The 21,946-nt window shown below is 42.2% G+C and overlaps 1 protein-coding gene across 7 annotated transcripts in view; it reads right to left on the bottom strand.

Annotated features, from left to right (window-relative positions):
* Positions 1-20,051, bottom strand: part of NR2C1 (nuclear receptor subfamily 2 group C member 1) — a 63,901-nt gene extending 43,850 nt beyond the window's left edge. For 3 of the 7 annotated variants that reach the window (XM_066357426.1, XM_066357490.1, XM_066357481.1), the window contains exon 1: positions 19,912-20,051. The gene's annotated coding sequence lies outside the window, so the exon portion shown is untranslated. Of the gene's footprint in view, positions 1-14,870; positions 15,027-19,431; positions 19,521-19,911 lie in introns of those variants that run through there. The other 4 variants (XM_066357465.1, XM_066357445.1, XM_066357435.1 and 1 more) reach the window with 4 other exon arrangements.
* Positions 20,052-21,946: the final 1,895 nt, after the last annotated feature.

The raw sequence follows: 21,946 nt of genomic DNA, 5'->3' as shown, positions 1-21,946 counted from the left end.
CCATGGTCGATAGCTTGAGCCAAAGGTTGCTAGCTTGAAGCCCAAGGTCACTGGCTGGAGCCCAAGGTCACTGGCTTGAGCAAGGGGTCACTCATTCTGCCATAGCCCCCCAGTTAAGGTACATATGAGAAAACAAACAATGAATAGGTGCCACAACAAAGAATTGATGCTTTTCATCTCTCTCTCTCTTCCTGTCTGTCCCTATCTGTCCTTCTCTCTGTCTCTGTTTCTATTACTAGAGAGAGGGAAAGAGAAAGAGAGAGATAGTGAGAGAGAAATACTGATTTATTTGATTGTTCCATTTATTTATGCACTCTTGGCTTATTCTTTTACCTGTCCTGACCTAAATCGAACCTGTAGCCTTGGCATATTGGGACGACACTACCCAACTGGGCTATCCATCAATGGCTCATTGCTACTTCTTTATATCCTTAGTTATAGGACTTCTATTCAACTAGATTTCAGGAAGTTCAAATGATGGTTGTTCTGTAGTTTAATTTAGTTGTTCTATAGTATTTTGATGTGGTTGAGGAAGGAAGCAACTACCACATTTACCTAAGCTGACTCTTGACCAGAAGTCTGCTCATCATCACTTATTTTAATATTCAAGTCCAGGAAGATAAAGACAACAGTGCTACAAAGTCAAATCTGTAATTCTATTCTCATCACTACCTACTTCTTATTAAACTATCCAAGAATATAATAAATATTCAGATGTAAAAAGATCCATAAAACAATTAATACAATCTTGCTCATTTCAAAAAACTTTCACCATTTACAAAAAAAAGTGGCAGGCTATCTAAATTAATTACAAATCCCATCTAACATTTTAAGATTTACGAACATTCTGAAATTTCTACAGGATAGTATTACTCATTCTGATAGACAAAAATTTTAGCAAGTGGAAAAATGGTGGAAACTGGTGAGAATGAAACAGGTATTTGGCATGAAAGCAAGTACACAAGAGTGCATCAGTCTCTCTAGTTGTGATAAAAGCTCAACTTCTGCTAGCTTAGGCAAAAAAGGTGGGTCAGGGAGACAGGGGAATAGATACTGCTGGGACTGCAGAAGAGCTGACTTCAGGAAAAACTGGAGCTAGGATTTCTGATGCTGTGAGGAATCTCCTCACCTTGGCTACTCCCTACTTGGCTTATTTGCTACTTTGCAGTAAAGCAGAAGAAAAGGAAAAGTAGTTTTCTGAAATTCCAATTTTAAAATCTTGGTAATGAATTCAGATTGGCCTAGTTTAGGTTGTGTACTCATCTCTAGATTAATCATGGTAGGCGGGGCACAAAAAAAGAAAGTTTAATGTGTCGAAAATTTGTTGTTGTTTTTTTGGATAGTCTATTAACCAAAAGATAGTACTAGCACAAACATGCCTACTGATGCAATCATCAAGGCACAGGCAATCACTCCTCCTATTTGTTTCTACCACACAGAATTCTTCAACCAGAGTCTACTGAACACTACTACTAAGTTACTCAAAAAAGATAATTCAGCATTGACTCCAATATTCTGCAGTAAGTTTAAGAAATCCCAAGAAGAAAAAGAAATCTCTTATTCCTATAAGATACTATATTAAGAGATCTACTTTTGGTTACTTCCTGCTAATTTCTTGCTTTGTGAGTTCTTAAGTAAACGACAAAATTTAGTTTTATAGCTATGTTGTTTTGTTTGTTTTGGCTTTGAGGGGTTTTGTTTTTGTAGCTATGTTGGTTGTTTTAAATAACCGCCCAACTTTCTAAAGAATTCACAAAATAAAATTAATTTTGGTGAATTTTTTCAAGTATACCATAAACATACCAAAGACATTTTTTTTTTAAGTTGGTAAAAATAGGTAATAGAAGTGAAGGCAAGGCAGTCTTACAATCCTTAATATTAAAAACTTGAGGCCTGGAGTCTTAAGAACTGAAGGCTTTTACACTTCCTCACGAAACAGAAGATATTAGGGGTCACCAGTTACCCTAATGTACTGACATTCACAATTTTCTTGATGGGGAAGGTTGTTGACAGTTTGAGAAGAATCAAGTTATGTTCTAGGGTTACCAGTCCAGAGTTTATTCCCAGCTTTTGAGGAAAGCTAAAAAGATGAGGTGGCCCATGAAAAGGAATTCAGTAACAAGGAAAAGAGATATATAGTCTTAAGTGTTTTCTAAAGAAAATTAAATTTAAAAGGAATCGAAGTGTTTAAAAAATAGGGAAATGGGGCCTGACCAGGCAAGTGGTTCAGTGGATAGAGCATCAGACTGGGACGTGGAGGACCCAGGTTCGAAACCCCGAGGTCGCCAGCTTGAGCACAGGCTCATCTGGTTTGAGCAAGACTCACCAGCTTGAGCACGAGGTCACTGGCTTGAGCAAGGGGTCACTAAGTCTGCTGTAGCCCCCCAGTCAAGGCACATATGAGAAAGCAATCAATGAACAACTAAGGTGTCACAACGAAGAATTGATGCTTATCTCTCTCCTGTCTCTGTCCCTATCTATCTCTCTATCTGTCTCTGTCATAAAATTAATTTTGTTGTTTTAGCTTTTTATTTTTTGATTAATTTTAATGGGGTGACATTGATAAATCAGGATACACATGTTCAGAGAAAACAGCTCTAGGTTATTTTGCCATTTGCTTATGCTGCATTCCCATCACCCAAAGTCCAATTGTCTTTTGACACCTTCTAACTGGTTTTCTTTGTGCCCCTACCCTCCCCCAACCCCTCCCTCTCCTCTCCCCCACACTCTGGTCCATGTTTCTGAGTCTCATTTTTATGTCCCACCTATGTATGGAATCATATATCTTAGTTTTTTCTGATTTACTTATTTCGCTCAGTATAATGTTATCAAGGTTCATCCATGTTGTTGTAAATGATCCGATGTCATCATTTCTTATGGCTGAGTAGTATTCCATAGTATATATATATATATATATATGTACCAAAACTTTTTAATCCACTCGTCCTCTGACGGACACTTGGGCTGTTTCCAGATCTTCGCTATTGTGAACAATGCTGCCATAAACATGGGGGTGCATTTCTCCTTTGAATCACTGATGTGGTGTTCTTGGGATATATTCCTAAAAGTGGGATGGCTGGGTCAAAAGGAAGTTCCATTTTTAAAATTTGAGGAATCTCCATACTGTTTTCCTCAGTGGCTGCACCAGTCTGCATTCCCACCAGCAGTGCAGGAGGGTTCCCTTTTTTCCACATCCTTGCCAGCACTTACTCTGTGTTGTTTTGTTGATGAGCGCCATTCTGACTGGTGTGAGGTGATACCTCATTGTGGTTTTAATTTGCATTTCTCTAATAATTAGTGATGTTGAGCATTTTTTCATATGCCTATTGGTCATCTGTATGTCCTCTTTGGAGAAGTGTCTATTCATTTCTTTTGTCCATTTTTGATTGGATTGTTTATCTTCCTGGTGTTGAGTTTTACAAGTTCTTTATAAATTTTGGTTATTAACCCCTTGTCAGACGTATTATCAAATACGTTCTCCCATTGTGCGGTTTGCATTTTTATTTTGTTCATATTGTCTTTAGCTGTGCAAAAGCTTTTCAGTTTGATATAGTCCCATTTGTTTATCCTGTCCTTTATTTCCCTTGACTGTGGAGATAAATCAACAAATATATTGCTGCAAGTGATGTCGGAGAGCTTACTGCCTGTTTTCCTCTAGGATCATTATGGTTTCACGACTTACAGTTAAGTCTGTTGTCCATTCTGAGTTTATTTTTGTGAATGGTGTAAGTTGGTGGTTCTAGTTTTATGTTTTTGTAGATAGCTGTCCAATTTCACCAACATCATTTGTTAGAGACCGTCTTTACTCCATTGTATACTATTACCACCTTTGTCAAATATCAATTGTCCATAAAGGTGCGGGTTTATTTCTCAGTTTTCTGTTCTATTCCATTGATCTATATGCCTGTTCTTATGCCAGTACCAAGCTGTTTGAGTACAATGGCCTTGTAGTATAACTTGACACAGGAAGTGTGATACTTTCCACTTTTTCAAGATTGCTGAGGCTATTCGTGTTCTTTTTTGGTTCCATATGAAATTTTGGAATATTTGTTCTATATCTTTGAAGTATGTCATTGGTATTTTAGTAGGAATTGCATTGAATTTATAAATTGCTTTGGGTAATATAAACATTTTAATGATGTTTATTCTTCCTAACCATGAACACGGTATATGATTCCACTTGTTTGTATTTTCCTTGATTTCTTTTAATCAATGTTTTATAATTTTCAGAATACAAGTCTTTAACCTCCTTGGTTAAATTTACTCCTAGGTACTTTGTTTTTTTGTTGTTGCAATAGTGAAGGGGATTGTTTTCTTAATTTCTCTTTCAGGCAGTTCATTGTTGGTGTATAAAAAACGCTACTGATTTCTGAGTATTAATTTTATATCCTGCCACCTTGCTGAATTCATTTATAAGGTTCAGTACTTTTTTGACTGTGACTTTAGGGTTTTCTATGTACAGTATCATATCATCAGCAAATAATGATAGTTTTACTTCTTTTCCAATTTGGATGCCTTTTATTTCTTCTTCTTGTCTGATTCCTGTAGCTAGGACTTCCAGAACTATGTTGAATAAGAGTGGTGAAAGGGGGCACTCCTGCCTTGTTTCTGATCTTAAGAGGATTGCTTTTAACTTTTGCCCATTGAGTATGATGTTGGCTCTGGGTCTGTCATAGATGGCATTTATCATGCTGAGGTTATGTTCCCTGTATTGCCACTTTGTTGAGAGTTTCGATCATAAATTGGTCCGGATTTTATCAAATGCTTGTTCTACATCTATTGATACGATCATATGGTTTTTGTCTTTCCTTTTGTTTATGTGATGAATCACATTGATTTGTGAATATTTTACCAGCCTTGCCTCCCCAGAATAAATCCCACTTCATCGTGATGTATCATTTTTTTCATGTATTGCTGGATCCGGTTTGCTAATATTTTGTTGAGAATTTTAGCATCTAAATTCATCAGGAATATTGGCCTATAGTTTTCTTTCTTTGTGTTGTCTTTGCTTGATTTTGGAATCAGAATTATGCTAGCCTCATAAAAGGAGCTTGGAAGTTTTCCCTCCTCTTAAATTTTTTGAAATAGCTTGAGAAGGATAGGAGTTAGTTCTTTGAATATTTGGTAGAATTTGCCTGCGAAGCCGTCTATCTGGTCCAGGGATTTTGTTTCTTGGGAGTTTTTGATAACTGTTTTGGTCTCATTTCTTGTAATTGGTCTATTTAGGCTTTCTGATTCTTCCAGATTGATTTTTGAAAGATTATATTTTTCAAGGAAAAAAAAATTTTGTCCATTTCAGCAAGGTTGTCTAAATTTTTGGCAAACAGTTCTTCATAGTATTTTTTTTTTACAATCCCTTGTATTTCTGCTGTGTCAGTTGTTACTTCTCCACCCTCATTTCTAATTTTATTTATTTGAATCCGTTCTCTTTTTTTTTCTTGGTGAGTCTGGCTAAGGGTTCATCAATCTTGTTTACCTTTTCAAACAACCAACTCTTGGTTTCACTGATCCTCTGTATTGTTTCTTTAGTCTCTATGTCATTTATTTCTGCTCTGGTCTTTATTATTTCCTTCCTTCTACTTCCTCTAGGTTTTACTTGTTCTTTTCTAGTTCTTTCAGTTACAGGGTTAAGTTGTTCAAGCTTTTTATAACTTCTTAAGGTATGCCTGTAATACTATGAACTTCCCTCTCAGGATTGTTTTTGCAGTGTCCCACAGATTTTGAGTTGCTGTATGCTCATTTTCATTTGTTTCAAGGAAATTTTATATTTCTTCCTTAATCTCATTGTTGACCCATTCGTTATTTAATAACATGCTGTTTAGTTTCCAAGTGTTTGAGTGTTTTTCAGTTTTTCTATTGTAGTTGATTTCTAGTTTCATGCCATTGTGGTCAGAGAAGATGCTTGATATGATTTCAATCTTCTTAAATTTGTTGAGACTCGTTTTATGCCCTAATATGTGGTCTTATCTTAGAGAATATACCATGTGCACTTGAAAAGAATGTATATGCTGCTCCTTTAGGATGAAAGGTTCTGAAGATATCTATTAAATCCAGTTGATCTAGTGCAGTGGTAGTCAACCTGGTCCCTACTGCCCACTAGTGGGCATTCCAGCTTTCATTGTGGGTGGTAGCAGAGCAACCAAAGTATAAATAAAAAGATAGATTTAACTATAGTAAGTTTTCTTATAAAGATTCTGCCAAACTTAGCAAAAATCCGACATAAAGTACTTGGTAAGTAATTATTATTATATGCTTTTACTTGCTATAATTCTGCTTTATAAATTTTATACTGACTTCCCTACTTTATAAATCACCATTACTGTGGAACTGGTGGGTGGTTAGAAAAAATTATTACTAACAGAGATAAGTGGATGGTAGTTATAAAAAGGTTGACTACTCCTGATCTAGTGAGTCCCTTAATTCTGCTGTTTCTTTGTTAATTTTCTCTACTGAGGATTTATCCAGTGCTGTTAGTGGGGTATTGAAATCCCTTACTATTATAGTATTGCTGTTGATCTCACCCTTTATGTTCATCAGAGTCGACTTTATATATTTAGGTGCTTCTATAGTATGTACATTGATATTTATAGTGATTATCTCTTCCTGTTGGATTGCTCCCTTTATCATTAAGTAGTGACCTTCTTTATCCCTTACTATAGTCTTAGTGGGGTTTTTTTTTAAAAATAAGAGCTCTACTCTTTTTTTAAAATTTTTATTTATTTATTTATTTTTACAGAGACAGAGAGTGAGTCAGAGAGAGGGATAGACAGGGAAAGACATACAGGAACGAAGAGAGATGAGAAGCATCAATTATTAGTCTTTCATTGCACATTGCAACACCTTAGTTGTTCATTGATTGCTTTCTCATATGTGCCCTGACTGCAGGACTTCAGCAGACCGAGTAACCCCTTGCTGGAGCCAGCGACCTTGGGTACAAGCTGGTGGGCTTTTGTTCAAACCAGGCCCACGCTAAAGCTGGTGACCTCGGGGTCTCGAACCTGGGTCTTCCGCATCCCAGTCCGACGCTCTATCCACTGCGCCACCGCCCGGTCAGGACTATAGTCTTTGTTTTAAAGTCCATTTTGTCAAATATAAGTGTTGCTACCCCAGCCTTTTTTTAACTTCCATTTGTATGAAATATTATTTTCTAACCTTTTACTTTCCATCTATGTGTATATTTTGTTTTGAGGTGAGTTTCTCATAGACACCATATATATGGGTCCTGTTTTCTTATCCATTAAGCTACCTTATGTCTTTTGATTGGAGCATTTAATCCATTTATATTTAAGGTTATTATTGATATGTAGTTGTTTATTGCCAGTTTTTCCTTTAAATCTACATTCCTCTTTTATTATACCTCCCTCCCCACTTTGTTCTGTCTACAGCAGGCCTCTTAACATTTCTTGCAGCATTGATTTGGTTGTGATGAATTCCTTGAGGGTTTTCTTTTCTTTTTTGGTCTGGGAAGCTTTTCATTTCTCCTTCAATTTTAAACGATAGTCTTGCTGGATAAAGAAGTCTTGGTTGTAGGTTCTTGTCTGCATTACTTTAAATATTTCTTGTCATTTCCTTCTGGCCTCAAGTGTTTCTGTTGAAAAGTCGGATGTCATCCTTATGTGTGTTCCTTTGTAGCTGGTTGACTCTTTTTCTCTTACAGCTTTTAGTATTTTTTTTTCTATTCTTTTTTGTATTTTTCTGAAGCTGGAAACGGGGAGGCAGTCAGACAGACTCCCCCATGCGCTCGACCGGGATCCACCCAGCATGCCCACCAGGGGACGATGCTCTGCCCATCTGAGGCATTGCTCTGTTGCGACCAGAGCCATTCCAGTGCCTGAGGCAAAGGCCATGGAGCCATCCCCAGCGCCTGGGCCAACTTTGCTTGGCTGTGGGAGAGGAAGATAGAGACAGAGAGGAAGGAGAGGGGGAGGGGTGGAGAAGCAGATGGGCACTTCTCCTGTGTGCCCTGGCCGGGAATCGAACCCGGGACTCCTGCACGCCAGGCCAACGCTCTACCACTGAGCCAACAGGCCAGGGCCTAGTATTCTTTCTTTTATCTCTTAGCTTTGGTATTTAGATTATGATGTGTCTTGGTGTGGGTCTTCTGTGTTGTTTTTTTTTTTATTTTAATGGGGTGACATTGATAAATCAGGGTACCTATGTTCAGAGAAAACAGCTCTAGGTTATTTTGCCATTTGCTTATGCTGCATTCCCATCACCCAAAGTCCAATTGTCTTTCAACACCTTCTAACTGGTTTTCTTTGTGCCCCTCCCCTCCCCCAACCCCTTCCCTCTCCCCCCACACTCTTGACCAGGGGTCCCCAAACTACGGCCCGCGGGCCACATGCAGCCCCCTGAGGCCATTTATCCAGCCGCCGCTGCACTTCCGGAAGGGGCACCTCTTTCATTGATGGTCAGTGAGAGCACAGTTCCCATTGAAATACTGGTCAGTTTGTTGATTTAAATTTACTTGTTCTTTATTTTAAATATTGTATTTGTTCCCATTTTGTTTTTTTACTTTAAAATAAGATATGTGCAGTGTGCATAGGGATTTGTTCATAGTTGCTTTTTTTATAGTCCGGCCCTCCAATGGTCTGAGGGACAGTGAACTGGCCCCCTGTGTAAAAAGTTTGGGGACCCCTGCTCTTGACCATGTCTCTGAGTCTCATTTTTATGTCCCACCTATGTATGGAATCATATATCTTAGTTTTTTCTGATTTACTTATTTCGCTCAGTATAATGTTATCAAGGTTCATCCATGTTGTTGTAAAGGATCCGATGTCATCATTTCTTATGGCTGAGTAGTATTCCATAGTATATATGTACCAAAACTTTTTAATCCACTCGTCCTCTGACGGACACATGGGCTGTTTCCAGATCTTCGCTATTGTGAACAATGCTGCCATAAACATGGGGGTGCATTTCTTCTTTTCATACAGTGCTATGGTGTTCCTGGGGTATATTCCTAACAGTGGGATAGCTGGGTCAAAAGGCAGTTCAATTTTTAATTTTTTGAGAAATCTCCATACTGTTTTCCTCAGTGGCTGCACCAGTCTGCATTCCCACCAGCAGTGCAGGAGGGTTCCCTTTTCTCCACATCCTTGCCAGCATTTATTCTGTGTTGTTTTGTTGATGAGCGCCATTCTGACTGGTGTGAGGTGATATCTCATTGTGGTTTTAATTTGTATTTCTCTAATAATTAGTGATGTTGAGCCTTTTTTCATATGCCTATTGGCCATCTGTATGTCCTCTTTGGAGAAATGTCTATTCATTTGTTTTGCCCATCTTTGGATTGGATTTTTTGTCTTCCTGGTATTTTTACAAGTTCTTTATAAATTTTGGTTATTAACCACTTATCAGATGCATTGTCAAATATATTCTCCCATTGTGTAGTTTGTCCTTTTATTCTGTTCTTATTTTCTTTAGCTGTGCTGAAGCTTTTTAGTTTGATATAGTCCCATTTGTTTATCCTGTCTTTTATTTCACTTGCCTGTGGAGACAAATCGGCAAATATATTGCTGCGAGAAATGTCAGAGAGCTTACTGCCTACATTTCTTCTAAGATGCTTATGGCTTATCACTTAGCTTTGGTATTTTAATTATGATGTGTCTTGGTGTTGATTTCTTTGGGTTTCTCTTCAATGGAGTTCTCTGTGCTTCCTGAACATGTGAGATGTTTTCCTTTCTTAATTGAGGGAAGTTTTCAGCTATGATATGCTTGAACAAAGTCTCTATCCCTTGTTCTTTCTCTTCTTCTTCAGGAACCCCTATGATGTGGATGCTATTTCTCTTCATGTTGTCACAGAGCTCTCTTAGAGTTTCCTCAGACTTTTTGAGTCTCTATTCTTTTTTCTGCTCTGCTTCCGTGCCTTTATTTATCATGTCCTCTAACTCGCTGATCTGATTCTCAGCTTCATCCATCCTGCTTTTAATTCCTTCCATTGTGTTCTTCATTTCTGATATTGTGTTTGTCATTTCGGACTGATTCTTTTTTATTATTTCAATGTCTTTTTTATATCTGCTATCTATTTAAGTGTTCGTAATGACCATCTATTGTTGTTCTAATATCTTTGAGCATCCTAACAATCGTTATTTTAAACTGCATCTGGTAATTTGGTTATATCTGATTCATTCTGGTCCTTTTCTGGGGATTTCTCTTGACTCATTTGTGTCGCATTTCTCTGCCTTCTCATCTTCTCTGTGTAAAAGAAGGTCTTGGCTACTGGAGTCCACTGGGTGTGGCCTCTGTTCCCTAGGTATGGTCTGTCTGCAGGCCCGCCACCCCCTCTGCTGTTGCTGCCTAGGGCGTTTGGGAATGGGCGTTGCCGGTGCCTTCCCACTGGGGCTGTTGCTATGGTTTCTGCCTTTCTTTCACAGGGTGGCTGTGATCACATGCTTGGGTGTACAAGCCTTGGTGGCCATGGCCTTCGCCCCGCCCCCGTGGGTGGTGTTATGCTTGGCCCTGAGGGCAGTGGGGAGCACCTCTGCTCAGTTGCACGTCTCCGCCTGTTTCTGGGCTTCTGCCTTGCCCTTGCAGGAGGAGCCTGCTCGTGGGACGGCTGCAAGCCTTGGCTCCACAGGCCAGGTGGGACTGCGTGCCCACGCTCAGTAGCAGGACTCCACCTGTTCTGGGTTTTTGGCTCCACCCCCGCGAGAGGAGCTGGCTCCCAAGTCAGGCCACAAGCCTCGTTTCTGCGGGCGGAGCAAAGCTGTGCTCCTGCGCCCTTAATCAAGGGCTGGTCTCCACCCCTTCCCGGGTTCCCGCTCTTCTCCCGCAGCCTGGATTATAGACAGCCCTAGCTGGGCTTGACCACTTTTGCATGCTCTCTCCTCCCCAGCTGGGCAAGATTGAGCTCACACCTGGGCCTCAGTGGTGGCCAGCGGCTTCTGCCCTTGCCGACAGAACCGCGCTTCCACGTCCCACTGCCGCCCACCCTTGGGCGAGCCCTCAGCCATGTGGGTGGGGGCACTGCAGCTCAGACCCTAAGACTCACTACTGTAGTCCCGAAAGCTCCGTCCTTCTAAGCCACTCTGCTCTGAGTGCCGCAGGAGAGCTTGTTTGACTGGTGTCCTGCTTCCCTTTGCTGGTATTGCTGTTTTCAGGGGAAATATTCACTTCAGATTTGGGGAGTGACTCGTCGCAGGGGTTAGGGTGGCTGTCTCCCAAAATGTTTCTCCCTGTGCCTCCTAGATTACACTCTCTTCCTGCTACTCTGGTACTCTCCTCTCTCCCGTTTCCCGGAGCCCCGGGTGAGTGGTTGTGAGAGAGATTTTCTGCGCAGTCCCTTTAAGAAGAATCCTGGGTCTGAGAAATCAGTCTCTTTCTCACAAACAGTATCCTGACTTGTTTCCAGCTAAATACTGTCCATATACCTCTTCTAGGCTCTGGGGCTGCAGGCTGGGGCTTTGTTCCTGGGATTCAGGACCCTCCTCTCTCTGCTAACCTCACTTCCCGCCACGTAAGTCTCTCCCAGCTGCCGTTCACTCTGGGGAGCTGGGCAGCCCTCTGTGGTTTCTGCTTTTCCTACCAGTCTTGGTGTGGCTTCTTCAGTGTTCCTTGGTTGACGAGTTTTCTTAGTTTAGTCCAACTGGTTTTTCCAGATGATAGTTCTTAAAATTAGTTTTTAATCCACTTTGGTTCTGGGAGGTGGGAGTTGGTACGTCCGCCTACTCCATCGCCATCTTGTCCTTTGGGGATTTTTTTTAATGGGGTTCTCTCTGCTTCTTGAATCTGTGTGACTCTTTCCTGCATCAATTTAGGGAAATTTTCAGCTATAATTTCTTCAAACAGGTTCTTTATTCCTTGTTCTTTCCCTTTTCCATCAGGAACCTTTATTTTGCGGATATTGTTTCTCTTCATGTTGTCACAGAGCTCTCTTAAGTGTTTCCTCAGACTTTTTCATTCTCTTTTTGCTGTCCTGCTTCTGTGCTTTTGCTTATCTTGTCTTCTAAGTCATGATTTGATCCTCTGCTTCATCCAGCTTGCTTTAATTCCTTCTAGTGTAGTCTTCATTTCTGATATTGTTTGTAATTTCTGTCTGGTTCTTCTTTATGATTTCTGTGCCCTTTTTCATGCTTACAATTTCTTTATTGAGGTGTTCATTAAGTCCATCTATTGTAGCTTTGATATCCTTAAGTATCCTAACAATCATTATTTTATACTCTGCATCTGGTAATTTGATTACTTATGTTCCTTCCAGATCTTTTTCTAAGGATTTGTCTTGTTGAAGCATATGACTTATTTTTCTGTCTTCCCATTGTTTCGGTGTGTGGCTTGCAAGCTTGTTCCAGTGTGGTCTCCTTAGCTAGTACAGCTGCTTTGAAGTCTTGATTTGTTTTCAGTTTATTTAACTCAGTGGTAGGCTTGTTTACTGATCTCAGCAGGGTCTTATTTGAAACTGTATCCAGGGACCCAGTGGGTGTGACCTCTGAGAATCTGAAGGCAGGTTCTGCCAGCTGCTCTCCCGGCTGGTGCTTCCTCAGCTTCAGAAGAAGGAGGTGTATCTCAGATCTCCCTGGAGACGTTAGTTACTGCGCCTCCACCCCACTTCCTGCTTTCAGCTGTGGCTTTTGCGCTGATTGGAGCTGGAGAGCTTTCTGGAGGTGGGTCACTCAGAACCACTTTAGGCTTGTGCTATGTGCAGGGATCAACCCCTCCCCCAGCTATGGCCACCTTCGCACTGGCAAAGCTTCTCAGGTCATCCCAGGTATTTCTCTGCACGTCACCATCTGTCTCGCTCTCCCACTTTTGTTGTGGAAGACAAGCCAGTCCTATCAGCCCTCCTCGCCCCCAGGGCCCCAGCCAAGTGGCTGTGAGTGGTAGTTTCTGCTCTGTCCCTTCAAGGCATTCCCGCCGCCCCTTCCCACACACAGAACTTTGCTCTTCGCCCCTCTCAATGCTTCCCATCTGGCTCCTCCAGTCCCTAGATTTCTAGGCTGGGTCTTCAATTCTGAGACTGAGGGCTCCTATCTCTCAGGGTCTCTTTTCTTGTAATGAGAGCTTTTCTGGGCTCTCAGCCTTAGCCTCCCCTCACTCCTGGAAGCCCCACTGCGCCCTCGCACTTCCTACCAGGATCAGTTTGGATTCTTCTTTGCTCTTTGGTTTTTGAGACCTGTTCTTTTAGTCCAAAGTTGGTTTTTCACAATGATTGTTCCTAAATTAATTTGTAATCCATTTTGGTAGTGTGAGCTCGGAGTCTGTGCATCTGCCTACTCTGCTACCATCTTCTCTCCCAAAAGAGATGTAGCTTGAATTCCAATCTCAATAAAATTTTCATTGACAATTCTGACAGTGCTGTCCCTTTCCTGCCATCAACATGGGTGAGTTCAGTGTCCATGAGGACAATTCAAACTATAACCAAGTCCAATAGTGTTTACCTATTTGCTACTTTCATATTTTGCTTTCAGACTGATCTAACATATATTTAATATTATTTCCCCTCTTACTAGTCATCACAGACTTCCCTTTATCTATAGGAGTTGCAGTGTTATTTGTTAAACCCTACATTCAAGCTATGCACACTACTTGTAATTCCTTGAATTTAGCACGTTGCTTCATGCTTCCAAGTCTCTGCTACTGGCTTCTCTGTACCACAAATGCCACAGAACCACAAGATGAACATATGCTTGTTTTCCAACAATAATTTTAATTCCAAAAATTCAGGCAAAAAGGCAGTATTTATATTTATTAACTGAAATCTAATATTTTATAACCTTCCTAGAAAAGTAATTTGCCAATGTGTACCAAAAGCCTTAAAAATGTTCATACTCATTGACCCAATAATGTATTCAATATTCTTATTTGATATTCAACAAATACTTGAGTGTTTACTATGGGCAAGGCTTTATTCTAAGTTTTAGAGATAAAGGAGTATTAAAACAAACTCCCCCTTGTTAAGTTTATATTTTGGCAGGGTGAAACAAGAACAAGTAAGTAAAATATACAATATCAACAAATGATAAAAAGTGGAATGGAAAAAAGATTAGGGCCCTGACCGGTTGGCTCAGCGGTAGAGCATCGGCCTGGCGTGCGGGGGACCCGGGTTCGATTCCCGGCCAGGGCACATAGGAGAAGCGCCCATTTGCTTCTCCACCCCCACCCCCTCCTTCCTCTCTGTCTCTCTCTTCCCCTCCCGCAGCTCCATTGGAGCAAAGATGGCCCGGGCGCTGGGGATGGCTCCTTGGCCTCTGTCCCAGGCGCTAGAGTGGCTCTGGTCTCGGCAGAGCAACACCCCCTGGTGGGCAGAGCATCGCCCCTGGTGGGCGTGCCGGGTGGATCCCGGTCGGGCGCATGCGGGAGTCTGTCTGACTGTCTCTCCCCGTTTCCAGCTTCAGAAAAATACAAAAAAAAAAAAAAGAAAAAAGATTAGGGACTACTGATAGAAGATACTGAAAGGGTGGGGTGGGATGTTATAAATTTTTTTTTGACAGAGAGTCAGAAAGAGGGACAGATAGGGAAAGAGATAAGAAGCATCAATTCTTCATTGAGGCACCTTAGTTGTTCATTGATTGTTTTCTCATATGTGCCTTAACCAGGGGGCTACAGCAGAGTGAGTGACCCCTTGTTCAAGCTAGCGACCTTCGGACTCAAGCAGGATGAGCTTGCGCTAAAGCCGGGCGACCCCAGGTTTTGAACCTGGGTCATCTGCATTCCAGTCTGATGCTCTATCCACTATGCCACTGCCTGGTCAGGTGGGATGTTGCAATTTTTAATGAAATCAGAGATGGCCTTGCTGAGATGACATTTAACAAGCACAAAAGGCAAAGATTTATGCAAAAAATATTCTCATTAAAATTGCGTATAAGAAAAATGATGAAGAGAATAATGCCTATGACAAACAATGCAAATACCAAGAAATAAAGTATTTGCCTGACCTGTGGTGGCGCAGTGGATAAAGCGTCAACCTGGAAATGCTGAGGTTGCCGATTCAAAACCCTGGGCTTGCCTGGTCAAGGCACATGTGGGAGTTGATCCTTCCTGCTCCTCCTCTCTTTTCTCTCTCTCTCCTCTCTATAATGAATAAATAAAATCTAAAAAAAAAAAAAAAAGAAACAAAGTATTTACAATTGATTTTAAGTATGTAAGGACTTAAAAGCAAACATTCATAAGGACTAAAACTAAACATTCTCAAATGTTAATGGTGACTTTTCTAGGTGGAGATTTATGGACCACTTTTTTTCCTCTTTATGCCTTTTAAATGGGTATCAAATACTGTAATTAGAAAGTAAGCATTCCTCCACCTGTGGCCCACTGTTATCTTGTGCCCATTTATCTTTTAAGCACCCTGCCCTTATTTGTATAGATGTCTATAGACATCTAAGGATAAGAAGTCGTTTTTCAATGAATTAAATTTTTCAATTAACCTCTAGTATTTAACAGTGCCTAGAGTTCATACCTGAACTCAATAAGAAATTTACTGTTGACTTGGAGTGGTGAACACACAATACAATATACAGGTGTATTATAGAATTATATACCTAAAACCTATATCATTTATTAACCAATGTCATCCCAATAAATTCAATAGAAAATTTTTTAAAAACCACAAATATTTTCTGAAACATACTTATTAAGCACATGAGACTTGGGGACTTGACAGTGAACAGGACAAAAGAGATCTCTGTCCCATGGAGGTTGTAAAGCAGATTTTAAAAAATTACCATGTACTAAATACTATGATGGAAATTATGAGGGAATGATAAAGAGAAAAAGAAACTAGAGGGAGAGGATAGAGTTTATACAGATAGTAGAATGTCCTGGACCTCAAGTCAATATATCAGATTGTAACCCCCTTCCTTTTTTTAAGTGAGAAGAGGGAAGATAGAGAGACTCCTGAATGTACCTGACCAGGATCCACCTGACAACCCTTGTCTGGAGCCTATGCAAACAATCTGTTTTTTTAAGTGCCTGAGGCTGACTTGCTGGAACCAATCAAGCTATCCTCAGCCAAACCATGGCCCAGTGGGGCCAAAGTTGCAACCAGTGAGTGAAGAGAGAGAAAAAATGGAGAGGGAGGAAGATAGGAAGAGGGAGAGGGAGGCGGAGCAGGGGGGAGAGAGAGGCAGATGGTTGCTTCTCTTGTGTGCCTTGACCAGGAATGAAACCTGGGACGTCCATACACTGGGCAGATGCTCTATCCACTGAGCAAATCAGGGCCCCAGACTAATTTTTACTACTTACCTAATGGCCACACATCATTTAACCTGAGGTTCAGTTTCCTCATAAATAAAATGAACTCAGTAAAATCTTCTTCAGAAAATTGTTATAAAACTGTCTGACCAGCCCTGCCGGTTGGCTCAGTGGTAGAGCGTCGGCCTGGCGTGCAGGAGTCCTGGGTTCAATTCCCGGCCAGGGCACACAGGAGAAGCGCCCATCTGCTTCTCCACCCCTCCCCCTCTCCTTCCTCTCTGTCTCTCTCTTCCCCTCCTGCAGCCAAGGCTCCACTGGAGCAAAGTTGGCCCAGGCGCTGAGGATGGCTCTGTGGCCTCTGGCTCAGGCGCTAGAATGGCTCTGGCTGCAACAGAGCGACACCCCAGATGGGCAGAGCATTGCCCTTGGTGGGAGTGCTGGGTGGACCATGGTCGGGCGCATGCAGGAGTCTGTCTGACTGCCTCCCCGTTTCCAACTTCAGAAAAATACCAAAAAAAAACACCCCCAAAAAACTGTCTGACCAGGCAGTGACACAGTGGCTAGAGCGTTAGCCTGGGACACTGAGGTCCCACGTTCAAAACCCCGAGGTCACAAACTTGAACGTGGGATCACAGACATGACTACATGGTCACTGGCTTGAGCCCATGGCCACTGGCTTAAGCAAGGGGTCACTGGCTCAGCTGGAGTCCCCGGTCAGGGCACATAGGAGAAAGCAATCAATAAACTAAGGTGCCGCAGCTACAAGTCGATGTTTCTCATCTCTTCCCCTTTGGGTCTCTCTCTCTAAATAAATAAAGAAAGAAAAAATTCAACATCAGTGAAAATATCTGTATCAATGGCTAACAGTCTCTTATAGATAAGAGGTAGTCCCTGAAAGTTAGCTGAATGAACAAAACGCTCAATAAATGAACAAGGGAAGCTCCAAAGAACACCTGACAGGAGAAGTAGGGTCTGGAACACCTTACAGAAGAGACATCTGAGGTAGACACTGACGGATAAGTATTTTTATCAACCTGAGGGATAGAACCGAAAGCATGAGTATGTTGCTTTACTATTTTAGAGCTAACTAACACACAAAAGAAACACACATCTTTATTTTTGGTTCTGTTTTTTTTTTTTTTTTATTTACCCCATCTCATCTCTATGCACCTTTCCCACACAAAAATACTATCAGTGGTGCAATCCTTCCATTCAAATTCAAAATTTTAAGTCTAAGCTCTTTGACTAAATCAGTTCATTTTCTTTTCCCAACATCTGCTCTCCCCTACTCCCACTTCCACGTCAAACTTTTTATAAAAACCGGCCCACTTTTGCAGTGCTGGTCAACCTGGTCCCTACCGTGCAACCAAACAGCGCAGCGATTGGCCCATCATGAAAGCTGGAACGCCCACTAGTGGGCAGTAGGGACCAGGTCTACCAGCACTGCAAAAGTGGGCGGTTTTTATAAAAAGTTTGACGACCCCTGTTAGGCTGTTGTCATCTGAAACAGTATGCAAACTCTGTGTTGAGAGGCACTTACGGATGGGGAAATTATGTCTATCTTTATTTTTATATTTTAAAAAGGAAAACAGAATCGAAATTAGTGCATCAGGTATAGTGTAAGATAGTCTCCTAAAGACTTGATTTCTATTTAACCTGTGTCTGTGTGTGAGTGCCGAGTCACATTTCAGAAAAAACATATTTCTTCTTGTGCAATCAACAGTCAAAAAAGTTTGAAAATAAGACAGAAAACAATGTTTCTTCTTTTTCCCCTTGTGGGTTAGATCAAACATCTCTGAATATATGATAGAAGTCTTCCCTCACCAGAAAACAGAAGTTTACATTCATTTACAATGTAAATGATAGTATATATAGCTGAATTTCAAGGAGTTCATAAAACCTCCTATAGTCAGTCCAAGGCCTAGAATCTTTCAGGTAAAATTTCAGCTACTGCCAGAATTGAGGTTCCTGAATTGTCTATTTAACATATGCAACTTTGTGTATATGAAAGACCCCTAAAAGGCAAGAACCGTCTTTACATGTATTTGAAGTCACAAGAAGGCAAAACCCATCTTTTTGTCAGCAACTTTGGTAAGCAGCAGTATCTCAGGCTACTTACAGAACTGAACCACGTCCTTTATTTCCTGCTTCAGAATCATCTGAAACTTTTTAATGGTCAAAAAATTAAGTTTCAGCCCTTCTGGCATTGTTTTTCAATATTTACTAAGCCCCTATGACTTGCCAGGCACTGTGGACACAAAAGAGAGTTCCTTTATAGTCTGACTTCCTCATCTTCTCATTTATCTGCTATCACTCTCAAAAGGGGTCTCTCCCAATACATGATTCCAAGCTCCACCTCCCTCATTTAAAATCTGCCTATCTTTAAGATTCACTTTAAATGCTTTTTAATCCAATCTTTCTAGGTAGGTCTAGCAATTACTGTGTATAGTAAGGTTTTAACTAGGATTCACAGGCTTATTTGTTAACTTCTAATATTTTATGCAAAATTTTTAGGTAAAGGTGCATTTTTCTAGAAGGCCGGTCCATGGATTTCATAAAAGATTTTAAGGTTACAGAGGGTCCTATTAATGCAAAAACTGTAAATTATTATATTTATACTATTAATTCTTTAGCCCGTGCTGTTTCTTTTTTCTTTTCTATTCCCAAGGGTAAGAATTACACTCTGTGTGCAAACTAGGTATTTTAAGAATGTTGGCTAACTTTGATTTTTGTCTCCCTCAAAACCCTTCGTAAAGGAGGCCTGAAATACCCCTCAAGGAACGGTGACATTAGTTATATTTCATTTTTAAAATAAGAATAGAAATACTCTTTGATCTACCAACTGCATATATAAGCAAAATTTAAAAACAATCATCGTGTACCAACCAACGAACCACACAGCATTGTTCAAAAACCTCAAAGTTGAAGGCCTACTTATAACTTCCAGAGACAGAAAACCCCTAAAAGTGTTTCTTTCAATTCACTGTGTTCTTCCTTTATTTATTTATTTTTAACAGGCTGATCTACTTAGTGAAAGGTTATGAGACAACCTGGCAACACTTGCAATTCACAAAACGGTATCTGCCGAAACTGGAGGCAGTCTCCTAACAAAAGAGCTCCTGGAAGGTTGGCCATGCCCCAGTGCAGGGAGCACCCTGGGCCGGTCCATTTTATTTCTCAAAAGACACAGGTCTGAAAGCAGCGGCTCCTCCCGCCCCATTTGTGGTGGAACAGGAGGGTGTTATTCCGTCCCTCCCGTGCAAGCACGGGCGTCAGAAAGGGGCCTTCAAGGCAAGGGATTCGGACCTCGGCTCGGGGCCACTCGGGGCGAGGGCCGTCTCCCGCGTCCCGCTGGCCATGGAGCCCCGGGTGCGCGGCTCCCAGGCGGGGGAAGCGGCGGCGGCGCCCAAACGGAAGCTTTCCCTGCAGTTGAAAGGTCAGAGGCGCCGCGGGAGAGGCTGCCGTGCGTGCCGAGCCGCTCGCGGACTCCCTCCAAGGCCACGCCGCCCGCCCCGGCCCGCGCGGCGGACCCCGCACCCCAGCTCCCGCCCCGGCCTTCACCGGAGCCCCGCGCGTTCGGCCCCGCCGCCCCGGCCACTCCCCGCCCCCCCAGCCTGTTAACCCGAGCAACCCGCCGCAGGACTGCCATACGAGCCGGCCCCACCGGCCAAAGCCACAGGCTGTTGCGGGACACTGGGGGTGCGTCCGGGGCAGTTGAGAGGAAGGGACTCCCCTACCCCCTGACCCCCCGACCCAGGCACGGCCGCTCATCTACCCGCCCGGCACCTCTTACCGCTTCTCCGCCAAGCTACGTCGGGCGTGGGCCGGCCGGTCCCGCTGCAGCGGCTTCTGGGGTGGCTCCGGGAGGAGGCAGCTTGTTAAAGGATGAAGGAGGAAAGGTAAAGAAAAGTAGAGACCCGGGGCTTTCTGTGTTTGTGTATTTGGGGGTGGGGGGTCAGAGTTCGTGACCTCTCCCTCAACACCGCGGGACGCACTCTCATCCGCGCCTGCGCAGGAGTGGTGCGCAGGACCGGCGAGAAGAGGTCGTGACGTCCCCTGGCTGTAGGGATGACGGAACTGAATGAACCTCTCCAAATCGACTGCTCCCTAGCGGCGAGGAGGGAGACCGCCCGGCCATTGTGCATGTCCCGGTCAGGGACTTGTAGAAGTCGCGTGTGTTTAACATCCCATTTGTCAAGGCGGTCAATATAGAAGGTTTTGAGAAAACGTTTCAGATTTCAATAATGATAGATAACCTCATCAGTGTTAGGCAGTTGTTTCTAACTTGTGGGAAACTGGGCTCTGTTATAGGCTCTTATCGTCAACGTTTATTAAGAGGACTAACAAATCTGGGTAGATCCCAGTAAGATCTTTAAAACTCCCCTCAATAAAACGACAAGCTGGGGAAGAATCGTGTGTAATAAGAAAGTTTTACTTGTCAGTAAATAGGTATAATTGCTAAAGGTACAAAGATATAATCACTTAGAAGGTAAGGTTCCTGAAAGCTGATTTTTGTCTGATTTGTTCAGTGTGGTATTCCCAGGTCTGTAGGACAGTGCCTGATGGTCAATAAAATTTGTGAAATGAAGAGGCATTATTGATGGAACATCACATTCTGACAGTGACCGCCTGTGGCACCAAGATGTGGCAGGAAGAGCTGTTCTGTGTGCCAAGTACTGATGATTTGGACTTTAAGAGAAGGGGGTCCTCAAATTTTCTTTACTTTTGTTCAGCACTAGAATAGCAGTCATGGATTCAGGCCAAAAACATAAGTGAGGGCCTTGGCCATTTGACTCAGTGGATAGAACGTTGCCCTGGTGTATGGATATCCCAGGTTCGATTCCAGTCAGGGCACACAGGAGAAGTGACCATCTGCTTCTCTTCCTCTCCCTCTCCCTCTCCCCCTTCTCTCCTTCTTCCACTCTCACAGCCAGTGTCTGATTGTTTTCAGCATCAGCCTGGGCACTGAGGATAGCTCGGGTGGTTTGAGCGTCAGCCTCAGGCACTGAAGATAGTTTGGTTACTTTGAGCATCAGCCCCAGACGGGGAGGGCCGGGTGGATCCTAGTCCGGGTGCATGCAGGAGTCTGTTTCACTGTCTCCCCTCCTCTCACTAAAAAAAAAATGTAAGTGAGAACAAAGAAAGGTACACTGGGAAGAACATCTCAGTCACTTCCCTCTGGAACTAGGCAGCTGGACACAGAAAAAGGACATGCAACAACCCCTAATGTATAGAAATATGCTTTATGCCTCATTCTCTAAAAGTCCCCCTCTTTCTTTGGCATCATTTATTCTGTTTGGTGGTTTTAAGACATCCCCTCTTCCCCCTCACCCCCAAATCCTTAAGATGGTTTCAAAAGTGAAAGCTAAAAAAGCATGCTAGCTTGACCTGTGGTGGCGCAGTGGATAACATGTTGACCTGGAATGCTGAGGTCATTGGTTTAAAACCCTGGGCTTGGCTGATCAAGGCACATATGAGACAACTACTACGAGTTGATGCTTCCTGCTCTTCCCCCCTCTTTATCTGTCCCCTCTCTAAAATCAATAAAAATAAAAAAAACTTTAAAAGAAAAGCATACTAGATAGAGGTCTATGGAAAAAGGCAATCTGAGATCTTTTATCTATTTTCAGTGCATAATATGTATGCTTATAGTGATGCTTGGGGTTACTTACCCCGTCTTATCCAATTCACATAAGTTAGAATAAGTTGACTTGTGAAAATGTGAAAGTAGAAGTCATTTGGGGAACATCATTTGTGTGTAAAGAAGAGTAACCCCTAATTATGCTTCAAGAAAGCAGGTCAGTATGGTTCACCTTTAAAT

This window comes from Saccopteryx leptura, chromosome 1 (assembly GCF_036850995.1).
Source record: "Saccopteryx leptura isolate mSacLep1 chromosome 1, mSacLep1_pri_phased_curated, whole genome shotgun sequence".
Classification (NCBI taxonomy): Eukaryota; Metazoa; Chordata; class Mammalia; order Chiroptera; family Emballonuridae; genus Saccopteryx; species Saccopteryx leptura.
The sequence above is the reverse complement of the archived record's forward strand: the minus strand, read 5'-3'. Positions and strand labels throughout refer to the sequence as shown.